Consider the following 19,429-nt stretch of genomic DNA (forward strand, 5'->3'; position numbering starts at 1 on the left):
TTTCGAGCCCCGAGCCCTGTGTGGGCTCTGTGAGGACAGCTTAGAGCCTGAATCCTGCTTTGTATTCTGTGTCTCCCTCTCTCTCTGTTTCTCCCTCACTTGCACTCTGGCTCTCTGTCTCTCTCTCTCAAAAAAAAAAAAAAAAAAAAAACAAGAACAATTTTACATACATTTATTTCATTAATGTGTTTCCTGTAAATACATTATATGTGTACATATATATATATATATATATATATATATATATATACTTATATACAAATACATTATATGAAGCCAACAATTTAGCTTAATCTCTCTACATATTTGGTAACCATTTACTGAACTCCTGTGTGTCAGATCCTGGGGAATCAGAGAGCTCATAGTCTGACAGATGAAGCATTTTCGCCAGCAGAAAATGAACTACAACATGAGCTGTTCACAAAGGTTGCTGTGGGGCTGATCAGATCACCTGCTTGTTCCCTTCAAAGACGTCTCTTGTAATGAAACTTCTACAGTCTTGTATACACTGAAGTATTTATTGGGGGGAGGGGGTAATTACTTGAGAAATCTAAAAAAGATCTAAGAGATCCAGACACATTTTTCATCTAGCTTTTATTTACACCCTGAGCTACCTGCTGTCATAAAGCCCCGGGTCAGAGGAGCCAGCCAGTGAAATATTTATATGGGAGATCTTATAGCAGGAAGTTAGCAATTTGCAGCAACTTCTATCCAATACCTAATGATATTTATCATGTGGTGCCAGGTCATTTCTTATTCATTGAGGGAAATGTGGGTTTTAACAATCTTGTTATGGCCAGGGAGTAGACTGGGGACAAGCCTGGGAAATATCTTTCTCTGGGGAAATTAACAAATTTGTTTTAAAAGCCAGTGAATACTGTTTTCCCAGAAAAACATACATAAATACCAAATTTTACTTCCAATTTTAGGAGGTCATAGATCATCCAAAGCCCAGTCATGGACTTCTGGACTCCCAAGTTAGGTACCTCTACACCTTGCAATATCGTGGGGGTGGTGGTGTTTCTTGTGGTGTAATTTCCAAGGTTGGCAAAGTTTTTCTGTGAAGGGCCAGACAGAAAATACATTGGGCTTTACAAGCCAAGAGGTCTCTGTTGCAACTACTCAACTCTCCTGCTGTAGTGTGAAAGTACACATAAACAGTAAGTAAATGAATGGGCATGGCTACATTTCAGTAAAACCTTACTTAGAAAATATCATGCCATGAGCATCATCTGGCCCGCCGGCTGTAGCTGAATGACCTCCGTGTTAGAGCAAGGAGCCGTGAGGTGAAACATTCTCAAGGCTCTAATGAAAATTCCTGTCGATTTTCCTACTACATGTGTTTGTAATCCGACTTTCTCACCAACTCTACTTCTACTACCAACGCCCATTGATGACTGTGCCTTATGCTCTCTGCAGCAAAGGCTTTTAATGGACCCCTCACTGCCATTCATTCTGGCTTCCCTTCTCTGTTGTCTACACTGGAGCCAAAATTCCTATCTGATTATGTCAATGTCTGGTTTAAAACCCCTCAGCATCACTGGGAGGATATTGTACTTGAGGGAAAAACCCGAATCTTTATGCTGGCCTTTGAGGCTTTGCATAAACGAGTCTCTATGTATTTTTTTCTAACCACATCTTGCATTATTCTCCCTCTCACACACTTAGTTCTAGCCATGCTGGTCTTCCCTCAATTTCTGGAATACGCCATGTTCCCTACTATCATGGGACCTTTGGCCAGGCTGTGCCCCCTTGTCTAGAGCACGCTCTCCTCCCCTGTTTTTACCTTTCCTTGGCCTGGTAAAGTCATACCCAAACTTGTGATTTTAGCTGAAGCATCACTCTCTCAGGAAGTCTTGTCCAACACACCCTCTCCAATCTAGCTGAGTTGCTTTGTTACTCCTTCTGATAGAGCCACTGTGATCTTCTCATTAAGAGCTCTTATCTCAGCTCATAATTACATTCTCATTTGTTTGATCATTTGATATATGTATTTTCCCCCAATTGCTTCTTACCAAGCAGGGTGCCTGGCACAGGGTAGGCACTTCCTCCATATTTATCAAGGGCATGACTATTGAAAGAGTCTCTTTGGCAGTTCAGAATACTGAGTGCCACTCATTGTTGAAAGTTTCCCTAACAATCGTTAATACTGTTGCAACACTCTCCATATTTTCCCTCCATTTTGTTCCTTCTCCACCTGCCAGGAGCATGCTACTGGTTCTTCATCATGTGCTTGGCACACACAATTTGGGGCAAATCTGGAGACACACATCTTGTCTCTTTATAGCCATGACAGAAAAATTTAATTTTCTGCCTTAGAAAATAGAATGTTGGTTCAGATACATGTTTACTAGGATAAAAAAAAACAACTAAGAAAATATGCTTCTTTCTTTCTTCCTTTTCTTTCTTTCTTTTTTTTTTTTTGAAAGCTAAATAGCTTTTATCCATAGGATTTCTCTCCACTTGAAGTAAGAAGATCAAATTATAAGTTGGGAACTCTTTCGTATATCTTTTAAGATGAACTGGAATAAGAATTAAGATGCTATTGTGTAATTCTGGTTCGTTTTCCACAAGAATATTCTAACCTCAGTGTTGGATTCTTAGTGTTTGAAGGTTGCCTTCTATAACATTCCCACAAAGTGATGATCTAATCTATACCTGGGTATCAGTAACTGTGTATGTACTACTTTAAAAAGACCATATTTCCTTTTCAAAAACTTTGTTAAATGTTTTTTCTCATGTTGAGGCAAAATCTGTTTTCATCACCACCTATTTTTCCTTTCTTTCCCCTTGGCACTTTCAAGGAACAGTTGTAATCTCTCTTTAAGGCACAGTAGAAGAGAGCTAAGGGACTGTCCAGAACTCCTTCCCCTGCTCTCTGGAACAGCAGCCTGTAACCACATGGCCTCCTGGGAGTTATCATGTGAGCCTGCAACCTCAGTTGACTGGCCCATTATGTGGACACCTGACTTAAACTGGGCCAACTGTGTTTCCCTAGAACTTTTGAAACTGGATCTGAAAAGGAGAGACAGTCTCAAGTAAAGATGGATGCCAAAAGAAGCAGAACTCAGATGTCATTGGTCACCATATTTCCTATCACACAGAGGAAGCTAGTCTCAAAAGAGAATGAGGAAGCTTAAAGTCTGGATTCTGGGAATGAAACAGTGTTGGTACCATTGAATGAATATGGAACCTGGGGAGAAGAAACCAGTTTGGGCAATCCAGGATTTTGGTTTAGCACATGAGGAATCTGAGGTCTTGGTAGTTTCTCCAAGGGAAGATGTGCTGGAAATACTTAGGGATCCATTACTAGCCCTAACCTTGGATCTTGAATATGTTGGCATATCTCTAGTACCCACTGCACCATCTTAGTCAATGTTTCTAGAATCTCTCTTTTGTTCTTCCCCCACTCAATCCGGATTCCCACTAATCCAATCCAGAGTGAGTTTCTAAAAATTTACTCTTAGGGAAAAATTCAAAATCACCACATTGGCCTAAAGCTTTACATAGTCTGGTCCTATCTCTACAGAGTATTTTTGTGCCTTCCCCTCACTCTCACCATCATGCTACCTCCAGGCTTCAGAGGGAGAGCCACATCCTTAACCTCTTTTCTCATAATTGCCTAGTGCTATAGAGTGAAGGTCTGTATCCCTCCAAAATTCTTATGTTGAAAACTAATCCCCACTGTGATGGTATCTGCAGGTGAGGCTTTGGGAAGTGCTTAGGTTGTGAGGGTGGAGCCCTCATTAATTAGATTAGAGCCCTTTTAGAAGTGATCCTAGAGAGAGCCTTTGCCCCTTCTGCCGTGGGAGAACACAGTGAGAATACCACTGTTTCTGAACCAAAAAACAAGCTGTGACCACATTATAAGCTCCATCAGGTCAGGCAATCATGTCTGTTTTCTTTACCTTGGGCCTGATGCGTAATAGATGCCCAACAAATGTTTGTTGAATGATTATATTGAAGTAAAAAAAACATGTTTGTTGAATGAAAACTTGTAGGAAGGACCGTCAGGGCTATAAGAGAAGGACCTCCAGGTGTGAGTGGGGAATGGATGAGTTCTTGAGAAACACCTGATAGGGAGGTTAGAATGTGCTCTGAGAGTGGCAGGAACAACAGCACAGGCCAGGAAAGGCAGCTGGTTCAGAACAATATGGGAATTATTTTTCCCAGATCTTTCTTCTCCTCCCATCCTGAAAGTGCTCAGAAGATGTTTACATTATGGTGGGATTTGGACTAGGACTACGTTTCTTCCATAGCAAAAGCTGGGAAACACGTTGCATAAAGAAGGACTGTGTTTTCACCTCACATCAACCTATGTTTATTTGGAGACATGCAACAAACAGTCACACAAAGGGGAAATCATACTCTTTCTTCTTCTGGCCTCTGCAAAATCATCTTTCCTGCCCATGCTTGTGTCAGAAAATCCATAAAATGGGGAGAACCCAGCTCCCTCCAAGTGCTCAACACTCCAACAAATCACAAAAATCATTAATTCTTCTTCCTCTATTAAATATACTTTATAAGTTCTCTGTAGAATTGAATCTTTCCTGTTTGGCAGTATTTCCCCTCAGGCTAAAAAAATACTAATGATACAGCATCTTGGGACCATTTTACAGACACTGACTCATTAGATATGGCAGATAATTCAACTCTAGAGGCACAAATCCAGGCATCAGCCATCAAATTCAACTACAGTATGTGAACAGTGATAGTGATAGCCCATCTCCTTGAGACAACATGGAGAAAGGCTGAGCCCTTCTTTGACTTCTTTATACTGTTACCAGCATAGTTGCTTTATGATTTCACATTGAATAGAGGTTTATTGAACCTCCGGACTGTCTCAGACTTTATGCCGGGTACTGAGGAGTAAGACATGATTCTGCCCTTGAGGAATTCAGTCCTGTGGAGACGGATTGTTAGACCAACATTTAGGAGAAGGTTTCAGGTAGGGGTTTCGGAAAAAGTGATGAAAGGGTTGTTCCTGAAGGATTAGGAGGAGGCAGCAAGACAGGGAAAAGATGGAAGGATATTCTAGAAAAAGCAGCATGTTCTATATCAGAAAGGTGTGGAGAGCTGGGAGCACCCCTACTAGTGTGAAATGATGGGCACCGGGCATACATATGTATGCACTAGATGATGGGACTGTAGTCAATTGCTGAAGAAGGCAGGGGTCTTAGGTGACAAACCTAAGTGGCAAAAGTTCTAAAGTTTCAGGAAACTCAGTGTGAGCTGGTAGGAGTGCAAACTGGTGAAAAATATGGTAATATCAGTCAAAGTTACCTTTGGACCAAATAATTTCACTGCTGGGCATTTATTGTAAACACATACTTGCCCAAGCTCACAAAAAATATGTGCATGAGGATGTTTATCACAGCACTGTTTACAGTAACAAAAAGTTAGAAACTATCTAAATGTCCATCAGCAGAGAACTGGCTGAATAGATTATGGTACATTAAAACAATGAAATAACATCCGGCAGTTAATGAAGAATGTGTTCACCTGTATGTGCAAATTCAGAAAGATGTCCAAAATCTATTCAGTAAAAATCTAAAAAGCAAGTTATAGAGTCTTATCTCAGGTATGTTGAAAAAACATACAAATAAAACATGCAATTTCCTTGTAATAGGCACTGAAAGTTTCTGAAGGGTGCACAAGAAACTGTTAAGCATCAGCATACCTGGGAGTAGAAATGTGGGTTTGGGGGTGGGTGGAGTAAGACCTGTTTCTCACTTTCTATCTTTCTGCTCTGATTGAATTTTCTTCTACTTTCCTTTTTAAAGGCAGATTCTCTCTCTTCAGGAGCTATTAATTTGATGACATCTGTAAGAAAACTTTTCTGAAACACAGCTTCAAAGTATCTCTTAAAAAGCATTTCAAGTGATGAGTGCTAGGAGAGAAACAGGAGTCTAGGTTGGTCTCTCAACCAATAGGGGAGGAGAGAGGAAAACAGTGCGTTCCTCATGCCAACATGCACATCTGAGCTGATCCTAGCAGCCTTCCCCATTGGAAATATCAACTTCAATGATGAAAGCAGAACATTTTGGGTCTTTATAAATGTTGGTAATGTTCCTGGAAATTGTCAAGTTTTCATTTGCATAAACAACAGCTGCTTTATCTAATGCTATAGATATGACTAAAAAAATAGGTGGTGGCTTTTTATTATTACTTTTTTTAACACATCATCCATGATCCTGATTATTAAAACAAAATTGTTCCTGGGCTGAGATCTGAACTGTCATGTCTGACAACTCAATGAGATAACCTGATAAAGAGTGGTTATAATCAGAAAGCTGGAGGATGCTGTGCAATAGGCCAGACTAAAAGCTCAGAGGGAACACACAGACTTTTTCATTTTAGAAGATGTATTCATGGAAATATGGAAAAAGAAGCTTAATATAATGTTTTAATCTGCTTTTCAAAGGATCCCTCCCTCCCTTCCTTTTTCCTCCCCCCTCCCTCCCTCCCTTCCTTCCTCCCTCCCTCCCTCCCTTCCTTCCTCCCTCCCTCCCTCCTTCCCTTCCTTCCTTCTTTCTTTTAGTTGCTGTAAGATTAAAGGTCTCAGTGTCATGGAAAACCAAGCTGACTCACTTATCCTTTACCTTTCACTGGAGGGGAATCATTTTGGGGTGAAAATTCTCAAGGAAGTCAGTTTATCTCCTCAAAACAGAAAAAACTAATCAAGCATTGTCTGATTAATTAGAGACACTTGAAAAAAATGCTATCAAGGCCTACAGCTGTAATCAATTCAATCAACATGCAGAGAGCCAATCTGGTTTTCTTGATTAACAAAGCTGAATGTTAAACAGAGAAGTGTGACATTGTAGTGCCATTAGCTAAGGTTACAAATTGTGCATTTTTCCTACATGTTCAAAGTCAGGTCAGGATAAAGTGAAAACTCTCTTATGATGAGGGTCATGGGCATGAACATTACAATTCTCCCTCTTGATATTTCCATGTCAGAAGAATAAGTTTCATCTAAGTAGTAGAAATGGGTAGTAACTTCAGAAGGCTTCAGTGCAGACACACAAAAAAATCAAGTACTTGAAAAGATAATACAATAATAAAACAAAGACAAAAAAAGTGATGTGAGATTTCTCTCAGTTTAGTGTCACCCAAGTTGGTTATGGAATTCATCAGAAACAGACATGCCAGGCATAAAGAGATAAAATTTTTCTTACTACATTTTTAAGATGTGGATGTGAAATGCATCTATATAGTGGCTGATGAGTAAATTGGAAAATTCAATTTGCTTATTTTATTTGCATGAAGTCAATTTAAATGTCAATTAATGGTTTGTTTCTTGCTCTTTAAAATCAGTTATAACTATAAAGTGATGATTATATTTTGTGTAGTCGATCTTTGCAACACAGTCTGGAATTCTGTCTGTGAAAACAGCAATTCTCAATCTTTTGGAGATAAAAAATTCTCTCCCTCTCTCTTTTTTCTTTTTTGTGCTTAGAATTTAGTAAGAGCACAAATAAATACTTGCTAACTAGTGTATTGCAATCAGATACATTTGTTGCATGTAATGTTACCAAAATAGTTTAATTATGGAAATATGGAAATAATTTACATAAAAAGTAAATTGAAAAGAATTCAAGGTAATATCAATATCATTCCCATTCACATGTTTTCTTGAAGAGAGGTGGAAAGAGTATGCATGGCATATAGAAGTCACTCCATAAATACTTCTGGAGGAAACTCCTGAAGAGTTCAAGCCTGCCCACTAGTAATGTATTGTAGTACCTGTGATTTTGGTTGGCCACTTTTCCTCTCCCTCTTCTGAGAATGTAGCTTTTCTTTCTTATGGGCAACCCACTTCATGTGGTTTGGGGGAGTGCTAAGACCTTCCTTTACTCTCAGTATGGGGGCAGACATGAAAACCAAGGTATGCCAGAGGCCACTCTCAGACTTTTGCTGGGTTTATGAACAGGGTCCTGACTCATGTCCACTAAAATGTATACATGCTAATGGTATCTACTGAGTATATTTTCCGGACAGAAATTGAAAGGTAGAGGAAAACGATATGAAGCTGTGATATTTCTTTTTTTTTTTTTTTTAATGTTTATTTATTTTTGAGAGAGAGAGAGAGAGAGAGAGAGAGAGTGGGGAAGGGGCAAAGAGAGAGTGAGACACAGAATTGGAAGCAGGCTCCAGGCTCTGAGCTGTCAGCACAGAGCCCGATGCTGGGCTTGAACACGCAAGTGGGGAGACCATGACTTGAGCTGAAGTTGGACACTTAACCGACTGAGCCACCCAGGCGCCCCGAAGCTGTGACATTTCTTAACAGGTCCTTCCGAAACCTTACATTTCTATGGGAGACAAATACTGTTTTACCCAGCAGAAGGATGCACATAGAGTAAAGACTTCTCATTCAAAATAAACACATCTTTGGGAATGCAGGGCAAACAGCTGTCTCGTGAAACAACAGGTTTTATCTTCATCTTTGAAGAAACATTAAAAATAGATCTGAATGCCTGCTCTTGCCACTTTATGCTTTTGTTCCAAGTATTGAGAATAGAATGGTGACCAAGCCACAATCCCCACTCACAAGGAGCTTAGAGTCTAGAGGTGGATACAGGTAATAAATAAGTATACAGAGAAGTGGTGGGGTTCAGAATATACCATCCCAAAAGTGGCCAAAATGCCACTTTGACATAAGGATTATTTGGAGCTGAAGGCAATGATAAGAAGTAGACACAAGAAAAAGTCTTTGTCTCCCCTCTCTCTACCAGGAAGGGCTGGATGGTTTTTACTCATTGGAGACAACTCTAGACTCTTACCAGACACAACACAAGAGGAATCTACATAGCAAACCTTACTAACTTGCTCTTATCTTCCATTGGTTCCTACCATATATTCATCCTTCCACAATCTGCCACTTTTAGAAGCTCAAAGTCCCTTTCCTTTGTCTTACCACTTTTCTACAAAATAGACTTTTTTTTTAAGATGCTTTATGAGCCCAAGTTCTAACCATTCTTTTGAGTTACTCATCACTGAGAACTTCTGTGTGTATGCACTTTGCAGGTGTTAATAAGTCTCTGTTTTTCTTTTGTTGTCTTTTGCCACTCTAATTTTCAGGTGAGCCTGGAGAGGTAGAGGGAATAAGGTTTTCCTCCCCTACAGAAGGAATATTATTTCAGATAGCAAAAAGTATTCTACACATCTATAAGTAAAATTAGATTTAATAATTTTATTAATTAAAAATTAATTAAATAAAAGACTATTTGATGTTAACAGCTCTAGCACAAAGTAAAGGTGATAGGTCCTCATAAAAACTCCAACCTGTTTCATACAGACTGGTCCTAAACACACAGGGAGAATGGGAACCACAGGATGGCTGATTTGAGATCATCTCCCAGAGACAGATGTTTCTAATATAACGAGCCTCTCAGATGAACAAGATAAATTCATATTTAAACCATGTTTACTAAGAGACTCTTAAATACAGAGCACAAACTGAGGGTTGATAGGGGGTGGGGGAGAGAGGGGAAAATGGGTGATGGGCATTGAGGAGGGCACTTATTGGGATGAGCACTGGGTGTTGTATGTAAACCAATTTGACAATAAATTATATTAAAAAAATAAACCATGTTTACCTGTCACTATCACTGAGAATCCATAGATATTTTCAAGCTCCTACATGTGTAGAGAACTTTACAAGGAGTAATGGGGAGGAATGAATCAGAGAGAAGTCCATGACTTTATTTATTTATGCATTTTTGAGAGAGAGACAGAGAGAGAGTGAGCAAGCATGAGCGTGCACAAGTGAGCAGGGGAGGGGCAGAGAGAGAGGGAGAGAATCCCAAGCAGGCTCTATGCTGACAGCATAGAGCCTGATGTGGGGCTTGATCTCACAAACCATGAGATCATGACCTGAGCTGAAATCAAGAACCAGGTGCTGAACTGACTGAGCCACCCAGGCACCCCAGAAGTCCATGACTTTAGACTGACCACCTCAATTTCTAGGATCAATTTCCTAAAACCCAGGAAGGCTTGACTGGTCACAACATGGAATGCTAACATCTTCCTATGCTGTGTATCTGGATGAACAAGTGGCTAGGGGTGGGACTGTAGCAATAGCAATAACTACCTCCACTGCAGCAGAAAATACCTCAATAATCCAGCATGGAGCTGGACATTAGACACATATTTAGGGTACCAACATACCATAAAACTTAAGTTGCACAGTTTTTGATTTGAGCTTACATTTCCTTTTAGGCTTGCAATCTTTGGGTTAAAGTGTGCCTTTTTTCCTGCCTGGAATATGGGAATACTACCCAGGTTGTCCCAGGGATTAAATGAAGCAATAATAGCCTGTGGAAACTCTCCCCCCTTGGGGCCTGCTACAGAGATGGAGCTAGTAGGTGACAGATTTGGTAACAGTGTTAGTAGTTACTAGTGTCTGAAATTACAGAAAAACTTTCACTCTTAAGCAACTTTATACAACACCTTTTCTGGAGTTACAAGACAACTACATGTTAAATGTATTATAACTAAGTCATTAGCAAATCGAGAGCAGAAAACTTTGCAACCTTCTCTAACTTTAACTAGAGAACAATTACCTTAAAATCAGAATACAAAATAAAACCATCTAAACCATTTCTACGGAATGATGGGACTTAATGCTGCAGAGAGAGTAGGTGGAGTTTAATTTAATGCTCTAATTCAGCTCTCTGGGCTTTTGTAAGGAATACCTACAGGATATCATTTTCATCACTAAGTGTGTCAGATTATCAGATGCCATATTTATGTACTGATTTCCATTTTCCTTTCATAGTTTGGTTATTCTTTTATGTTTAGTAGTCAAATAAAACAATGATATGCTAAAAAGAAGCCTCTGTGAGGTGAATGACAGTTTAATTTTTCCCCAATGTTGGCTGGTTGCACAAGAAAAAAAGAACTGGGGAAAGTTGACAGGATCTTTAGTTGACTAGATTTATTTCCCAGAAGTTTCAGGGTGTGTTAATTGTAACATTTTGGTTAATGAAAAATATTGTGAAAGAATGCTGATAATGGGTGATAAATGGACTTTTGAACAAATACGATGGTAAAATGTTATTTTTAAAACATTGGGAGGTAATCATCAGAATTCTTTTGCTGCTTGGACCATTCTAGTGAGTAAACTGGGCTTGCCAGAAAGGACAATAGTTCTTTCGCATCCCCAAGCTACCATCATCATCATGATTGTTTATGGTGTTACTCCAGCTTCTATTTAATTTAAATATGGTCCTTGTTCTAAAGAAAACTTAACATGGTAAACTGCTAAAAAGGCAGGAAGATATAGAAACATTAAAGTACCAGAAAGAGCAAACTGACTATATTAGACTAAGAATTACACTAATGGTTCTTATCGATCAATTCTTTTATTTAAGTGAAATATACACATGGAAAAGTGCACAGATAATAAATGTACAACTCAATGAATGATCCCAAAGTGACTGTAATCACCACCTGGACCAAGAATAGAAGCTTCCCTCACTCCTTCTCCTGATCATTACACTTCCTGCTCCCCAAAGGTAGCCCAGATGGTAACTTCTAACACTACCAACTAGTTGGCCTATGTTTAAATCTTTTCTGAATGGAATCCAACATGTATTCTTTAGGTGTCTAGTTTCTTTCTCTGAATATTACATGTTTGTGAGAGTAAATAGTATTCCATTGTGTAAATATATTACAAATTACTTATGCCTTCTACTATCAAAGGGGATTGGGTTGTAAACAATTTGGAGCTATCATGAATGTGCTAATGTTGAGAGAAAAGACTTTTCCCTTCCAACTTTGGTCCGGGGGTTGAACTGCAAATGAACTGACAATAGCCAGGTGAGCAGGAAAAAAGACAAAGTTCATTTCCATGTGCACACGGGAGTTGCTCATAATAAATAACTCACTGAATAGCCAGAGATAAAAGTTTATATGCCAACTTACCAAAGGGGGTGGGTTTAATGGGCAAAGTATGGAAGGCTCTGTCTGGCTTTTTATGCTAATGGGAATGAGCAGTCGGTCTTCAAAGCAGCCGAATGGCAGCTGTATTTTCTGGAGGCTCGCTTTAGTGAGAGAAAGGGAGTAGAGATATGATTTCTTTCTGCATCCTCTGCTTTCACTGTAAAATAATCCTTATATCAACTCTATAGGTCTGAGTGGGTCCCCACAGTTTACATGTTTTTGGGTGCACATATGTATGCATTCTACTGGCCATACCCCCTGGTAACTTTTGGGGAAAAAGGTATGGTTATGTTCAGCTTATGTAGATGCTACCAAACAGTTTTCCCAAGTAGTTGTATCAATTTATTCCCTCACCAGCAGTGTGTGAGAGTTCTAGGTCCTCCAGATCCTCACCAAAATTATTGATATTCTGTATTTTAGCCATTGTGATAAGGTGTAGTAGAATCAGTGTTCTTTTAATTTGCATTTCTCTGATTTTTAAAATGGCTGTGTATACTTTCATGTTTACTGGTCATTTGGATACCTTCTTTTGTGAAATGTCTGTTCAAGCCTTTTGGCCGTTTTTGTTTTCTTTGGAGTGCCTCTTTTTTCTCACTGATTTGGGGTTCTTCATATATTCTAGACTTATATCTATCCTGGAACCTTTCCTGTGTTGCAAATATCTTCTTCCACTCTTGTGACATGACTTTTTACCTTGTTGAGTAGTGTTCTTTATTAAGTTCCTAATTTTAATATAGTCCAATTATCAATACTTTCCTTTATAGTTACTGAAATTTGAGACCTACCTTAAGACCATGAAGTTATTCTTTGAAATTGCTTTCTAGAATTTTACTGCTCAATATGGTAGTCACCAGTCACAAGTGGCTACACAGCACTTGAAATGGATCTAATCTGAATTGAGATGGGCAGTAAATAGAAAACACACACTGGATATCAAGTACTTAATATGACAAAAAGAATGTAAAGTAGCTCATTAATACAATGTTTTATCCTGATTACGGAGGGACCAACAACCAACCAGAATGACATAAAGACTCCTTTAAGTTGTAAACATTTGGGCAAATAGCACACACAAAGAAATCTCATCTGAACTTCCTTTATCTGACTAAAGCAGAGCTTTTCAAGAATCAGCTGCTGTTAATCCCCCTATTCTGGGGAAGTCTTCGGTCAGGGAGGTGACTGACCTTTAACAACTGGACATTCCAAGAAATCGCATAAACAAGCCTTATCAGAACCTTCCATCCTTTCCCACTGAAGCCCCAACCCCTCCCTGACCCCATTTATTAAGCTGATGTATAAACCTTTACCCTTGGCTGTTTGGGGGTGTGGGGTGTCTCCTTATAGAATGCTTCCACATGCATGCATATAAAACTTTTCTCCAGTTAACAGGCTGTCAATAAATTCACAACCCTCACTTCCCACCAGTCACTCAAACCTAAGTTAGTAGAGAAAAAAGCCTTCCTCCCCCAAATGACATCTGAAATTATAGTATTTTGGATATACTGGGTTATAATGTAACCAAATTAATTTTACCTTTTAATTCTTAAATCTTCCTAGAAAACTTTAAACATGTGGCTCACATTCTATTTCAATTGGACAACAGTTCTAGTTGATGTTTTATTCCTCTAGATGTGATTCTTTTGCCTCTGGCAGGCAATGAGCTTAAGGTCAGAGGGCTATCGGCAAGTAAGATGATTCAAAATAAATGTGTCTTGAGGCGTGTGGGTGGCTTAGTAGGTTAAGCCTCTGACTCTTGGTTTTGGCTCAGATAGTGTTCTCACAGTTAGTGAGATCCAGCCCTTCACTGGGCTCTGTGCTGACAACACAGGGCCTGCTTTGGATTCTTTCTCTCTTTCTGCCCCTGCCTCGCATGCGCTCTTGATCACGTTCAAAAATAAATAAACTTAAAAAAAAAATGTGTCTTGAATTCTCCACAAAGCTGGTCTATATCTGGTTAACTCATTTACCTGAAGTAAATCATTTACCTGAAGCACTCTGGAGTTTACTATGGCCCCTTCTCTTCAAAGATCCAGAAACTCCAAAGTTTTCCCCTTAAGCCGATGAGGCTGTTGGAGGCTATTCTTGGCTCCTCAGCCTCTCAGCTTCTGCTTTCTGAAGTGGAATTTGTCCTGAGAAAAGTGCAAGGGCAGGCAGGCTGCCTCTCCTGCTTCCCTTCTCTTCTGGAGCAAGGCCCCATAAATTCTCACTACCCTGGAAGCTCTCCAATGGCTTTAATCAGATGATTCTCATATTTTGTCTGGCATTTCTGGTTGTTCTCAGAGGGAAGTTCAGTGTGAAACAACCAAGTCTGCCATTGCCAGAGGCAGAACTCCTATTAATTAATTAAAAAGTATGTCATGCATGTTATTTAATGTTGTAGGATTTTAATCATGGTTGATGTGGAGAATTGAGTTCAGAGTTCTGAAGAAGGAACAGTCCTAATTTCACTTCAGTCAAGTAAGGTTTTACAGAAGAGCAGGGATGACTTTTAGAGTAGGAGATACAGCAAGGTGGTAGTTCCAGGGTTAGGGAGTGTCATGTAGGGCTGGGAATAGATTCTACTTGATAACCTCACTGACTAAATGAATAATAGAAATTCTAGCTCAAAGAAGACACATGGATTATAAATCTCATGCTAATTCTGATTGGTAGTATTGCCTGGAGTATGTTATAGATAAGGATTTTAAGTTTGTAGTGGTGCTCAGTGGGCAAGAGGATTGCAGTCCACTGGCAATGTCTACATTGGACAAAGGACAGGGGATAGCTGCACATGAGTGTGAATCATAATATTCCAGAAATCATATGCTATGTTTGAATGATCATGCATCACAAGTATACTCTGGAACAGTTTGTAAATTAAAATAATTTAGATTCATTATGTAAAGTTTCTGAATATGCCACACCAAAATATGCAGCTTTGGCAAATTGATTGTTTTGAAGACACTTGAGAAACAGTAGATTCAGGAAGGGCTCCCTGACCTTCCCCTTTCTACCTAAAAAAAAGGGCATAAAATTTCCCAGGAGCAAGGTGCCCTTTCTAGTACAAGGTACAGTTCAATCACCAGACACACCAATGACAGGAATCTACAGAACAAACCTTATTAACACAACCCTCATCTTCCAGTAGTTTCCATTCAGCTATGACCTATCTAAGGTTATAATGAAGGTCATGCAGAAACAGCATGCTTCGCACATTTATGGAAAACACTGGGCCAAGAGAGAGAATGGTTTGGGTGACAGAACTGAGATTCAGAATGATCTTGATAGTCAAGAATATTGGTTCAGATACCAGTATTTATTCCACAGCTATCTACCAAGATCCATTTTGTGTCAGATCCTGGCACAATTTTTTTTTTTTTTTTGTAGAGTTCCTGCCCTTTAGAGCTTATAGTATGGAGGGTGAGACCAACATCAATCAGATAATCACACAGAAATGAATAAACACTGTGAAGTTAAATGGTGCTATGAGAACACATGAATAGGGACTTGGGGGTTCCCTATGGGAAGTGGTACTTGAGAGGAAATCTAATGGATGAATAGGTATTAACCAGGCAAGGTGGAAGGCAGGGTAGGGGAAAATATTCTAGGATGGAGCAGCAATGTGAAAAGGCCCTGAGGTAGGCAGGTTTGAGAAGAGGAAAGGAGGCCAATGTAGTTAAAGCACAAATCTCCAGAGGGGAAATGATGCAAAATAAGGTTGGCCCAGTAGGCATGCACCAAGTCGCCTGACCTTGGAGACCACTGAAAGATTTTGGTCTTTATCCTATGACCAATGAGAAGCCATTGAAGGGTTTTAATAGGGGAGTGTCACAGTCAGATCTGTGTTTAGAAAAGGTTGCTCTGTAGGGAATGGGTATGGGTTGTGGTGAAAAAGCACATGTGAATATATAGAGATAACAATATATAGCTTATACATTATAAGGTTATAGCAATGGTCCAGGAGAAAGAGTGATAGGTGACCGAAAAGCCAAAGATAAGCCATTAGTGGGGTATGGATAGTAATAAAAAAATGAATGTGATTCGAGTCACACTGGTACATACTATGTCCTGGTCAAAGGTCTAACTGTAGTCTGAACTGTCATAGTAGCCTGTTCAATTTAGAGAATCCCAATCTGATAAACTCAAAGGTGTCCAAAGGAATATCAGGACTATATCAGGACCGGGAATGGCAAAGTAGACTTGAAGCTGGAGAAATGAGAGATTGAAGGAGAAAATGGAACATCCAAAAAGCAATATTCAAAATTCAAGGGGTATTATGTAAAAGTGTGATGACTCAAATTATTGTTCTGGAAAGAGAACTAGGACCCAGAGGGAGAAGCTATAGGGAACCCATGTCAGCTCAGTATAAGGGCTGGTTCAGTAATGGAAGGAGCTGCCTTATGCTGCACTGAGCCTGCCTCCCTGGTGAAGACGTGCAGAGGAAATTTTTGAAGAGACACTGGGTTAAATCATCCTTGTAATCTCTTCAAACTCTCTAGGATTCTCAGATTCTCTCAGAGTGTGAGCTTTTTTTTTGAAAATTTTACATTCCTAATATTCCTATCAACACCCCTACCATCACTATCATCCCTTTTTACCATTTAATGAAAACACACATACCAGGCCCTGTGCAGAACACTTTCACATACATTTCATTTAATCTTTATAATAACACTGTAAGGTAGGTAGTAAAATCCAACCCCTATTTTTTAGATAATTTAATTGAGGCTTAGAGAAGTAATTTCACAAGAATACAAATCTAGCATTTTTATTCCAGAGACGGTGCTTTTAACCAATGTGCCACATCACGTCCTAAAACCACTTATTCTACTATATGCCAATGAATCCCATACTGACCTCAACAATTTTAACCAATTCCTAAACCTTCAAATGTGAAAGTATATGAAGCACCATATTTCCTATGACAAAATATATTCAATGTCAAAGCTAGTAATTGTCAGATAGAATAAGGCTGTTATGCTTGGTAACAAACAACCCCCAAATCTCAGTGGCTTAAAAACAACAAAGGTTTGTTTCTTGCTCATGCCAAGTGTCCATAAGCAGATGAGCAGGGGAACTGTTTATCAAAGTCATTCAGCGACCAGGCTGACATGAATAACCACCATCTTGAATGTTGCTGGTAAGTGTCAGAGGGAAAAAGAACTCCTCAGGATCTTACACCTACAATCAAATATTCCAGCCAGGCAACCATATGGGCTATTTTGTCCACCATACATTGGTTAGAACTGTTTGGTTAGTTGGCTCCATTCCAAACCAAGTTGACTTGAAATACAGTCCAACAATGTGCTGGGCACTGGGAGATGGGGCAATAGCTGGCAAAGTGTGTTAGTCACTGATGCAGACAGTAAACATGCAAACTGCCTTTGTCTCATACATTTCAGAGTTTCTACCAAGAAGAATATTGACTATCTCTTTACATTGGCTTGATTACTTACTCCAGGTTGAGAGTATTAATATATTAGAAGAGGGGAAATGTACAAAACATGCTGAATTCTGGTAGAAGTCTTCACTGTATATGTAAAACATAATTCGAACCATAATCATGTCTGGGATTCAAGCCCTTGGCATGCCATGTCAGTATGCTCATTTTTGTACTTGGGTTAGATACAAGTGCTTAGGCAGAAAATATAATAGTTTATTTACTCTCTTACAAGTTTCACTGTACCTAACTATGTCAAGCCATCACTGGTGAACTGAGAGAAGATAAGAAGCAGTTCAAGCCTGACATTAGGTTTTGAATATTAAGATGTTAGAATAAAAATCATTTAAATGCATTATAGATATGTTATTCTGAAAATTCTTGGCCATGCCGGTCCATCATTGTCATATTAACTAAACGTGTGCTCCTCAGGTCCCAATTTGATTTATATAAAAATGCAAATCTCTTAAAAATGTTTTGCTTTCTGGTAAATATCTATAATAATATAAAATAAAACAAATAACTCATCTTACTTTTTGCTATGACTCGGAGTACTCAATTTAAATCTGAACAACTTTTACCCGCTATCTGTAAGCCCTCTGTGATCTCAACTACAGAACTAAAAACCTGCAAAGAAAATATGAAGACAAATCAGTGGCATCTATGAAGCATTTCACTGGAAACGGTTGTTAAGGAGATAACAATTTCTTGTTGTAAGTGATTCAAATGCTCAAAGAAAAAAGTAAGAGTGGTGTTTGTGTACTTAAAAACATAATTAAAATTTGTATTACAAATGCTAGTTTAGGAAAGAACTGGTTTTAAAAGGCAATTTCCTGTAAGGTCATTGCCGTGATATTTCAGATGGTACCTTTTTCTAATTTTGAAAGCTATATATTTTAATAGAGAATGGTCCAAAATGTTTTTAAGGTCAAACTGGAAATATGTTGATGATTTAAAAATGCAAGCAAAGTGCTTTATTATATTATACTACCAGAGTGTTATTGTAGTTTAAAAATATCATTAAATCAGCACAAACCCGCACTTATCATTTCCTGCACATTTTTCACACTGAGCTGCCTTCTGACTATGAGTAATCTGTTAATCTGCTCTTCGCCTCACAATCCGTCAAAGTGACAGATTCATTCCCTTCTCTAATACATAATATCTTCATTTACTGTATGCCTTGCTGCGACTTGCTTTTTTGCTAGCACTGAAATTTAGAAAATCACAAGCAAATTTAGAGCATGTCACATGGGTGGTTGTTCTTGTTTGTTTCCCATTTCTTCCATTACTCCAACAGGAGAAACTACAACTTTTCTGGACTCTTAATGGGAGTTAATAGTGTTTCCAAAATGAAGGCAATCTCAGGTTTCAATAAAAGTGTTAAAGAGGTCAGATGAGGGCAAATGGTAAACACAAGGTAAGTGTACCCTTCGCCACATGAAGACACTGACCATAGTGGAATTTTCTTCCAGTGCTAGTGGACAACAAATAGATTTTCACCTTTGAGCCTCACCTCTAGGCGTAAAGAAAAAAATATATATCATTTACAAAAAAAAAAAAAAAAAAAAAAGAAACTGACATTCATTTAGTAGTTAAGGGATGAATTTCTCCCTGCAAAAGACAGGCCTTCATTAGCATAAACACCAGCATTTACTTGAAGGCCACATTGTGATTTTATTTAAGCTGAAACCTTCACTTTTTATCATGACGTTGACTGACCTCAGACCAGGGCAGATCTCAGGTTTCTTGCTCATTGCTATTTTGATAATACAAACGGTTCTGCTGTTTCAAAACTGTTCCCTATTAATTCAACAAAATAATGCTATGCTCCCCTTTTCCCTTGCTTTGGTTCAGTTGCTTATTACTCTATAAATTCTGCAAATAGAGTGACTTAAGGACTGAAAAATAGGCGAACATGTAAAATTCCAGCTAGTTTCATCTTTAAATAAGAGATAAAGTACATCCTCTACAAATCACCCTTCAGCTTCACTTGTTACTGATACAAGCATTCACACACTAAAACAAAGGTCACTACTGTTAATCTCAAAAGTCAAAAGC

General features: G+C 38.8%; 1 protein-coding gene across 7 annotated transcripts in view; it reads right to left on the reverse strand.

Annotated features, from left to right (window-relative positions):
- CFAP20DC (CFAP20 domain containing) overlaps window positions 1-19,429 on the reverse strand; it is a 239,585-nt gene that overhangs the window by 18,431 nt on the left and 201,725 nt on the right. The window contains exon 17 of one of the 7 annotated variants that reach the window (XR_009609728.3): window positions 11,932-12,050. The exons of the other annotated variants lie outside the window; for them this stretch is intronic. The gene's annotated coding sequence lies outside the window, so the exon portion shown is untranslated. The remainder of the gene's footprint in view (window positions 1-11,931; window positions 12,051-19,429) is intronic. 7 annotated transcript variants of the gene reach the window in all.

This window comes from Panthera onca, chromosome A2, assembly GCF_046562875.1.
Source record: "Panthera onca isolate mPanOnc1 chromosome A2, mPanOnc1 haplotype 2, whole genome shotgun sequence".
NCBI lineage: Eukaryota > Metazoa > Chordata > Mammalia > Carnivora > Felidae > Panthera > Panthera onca.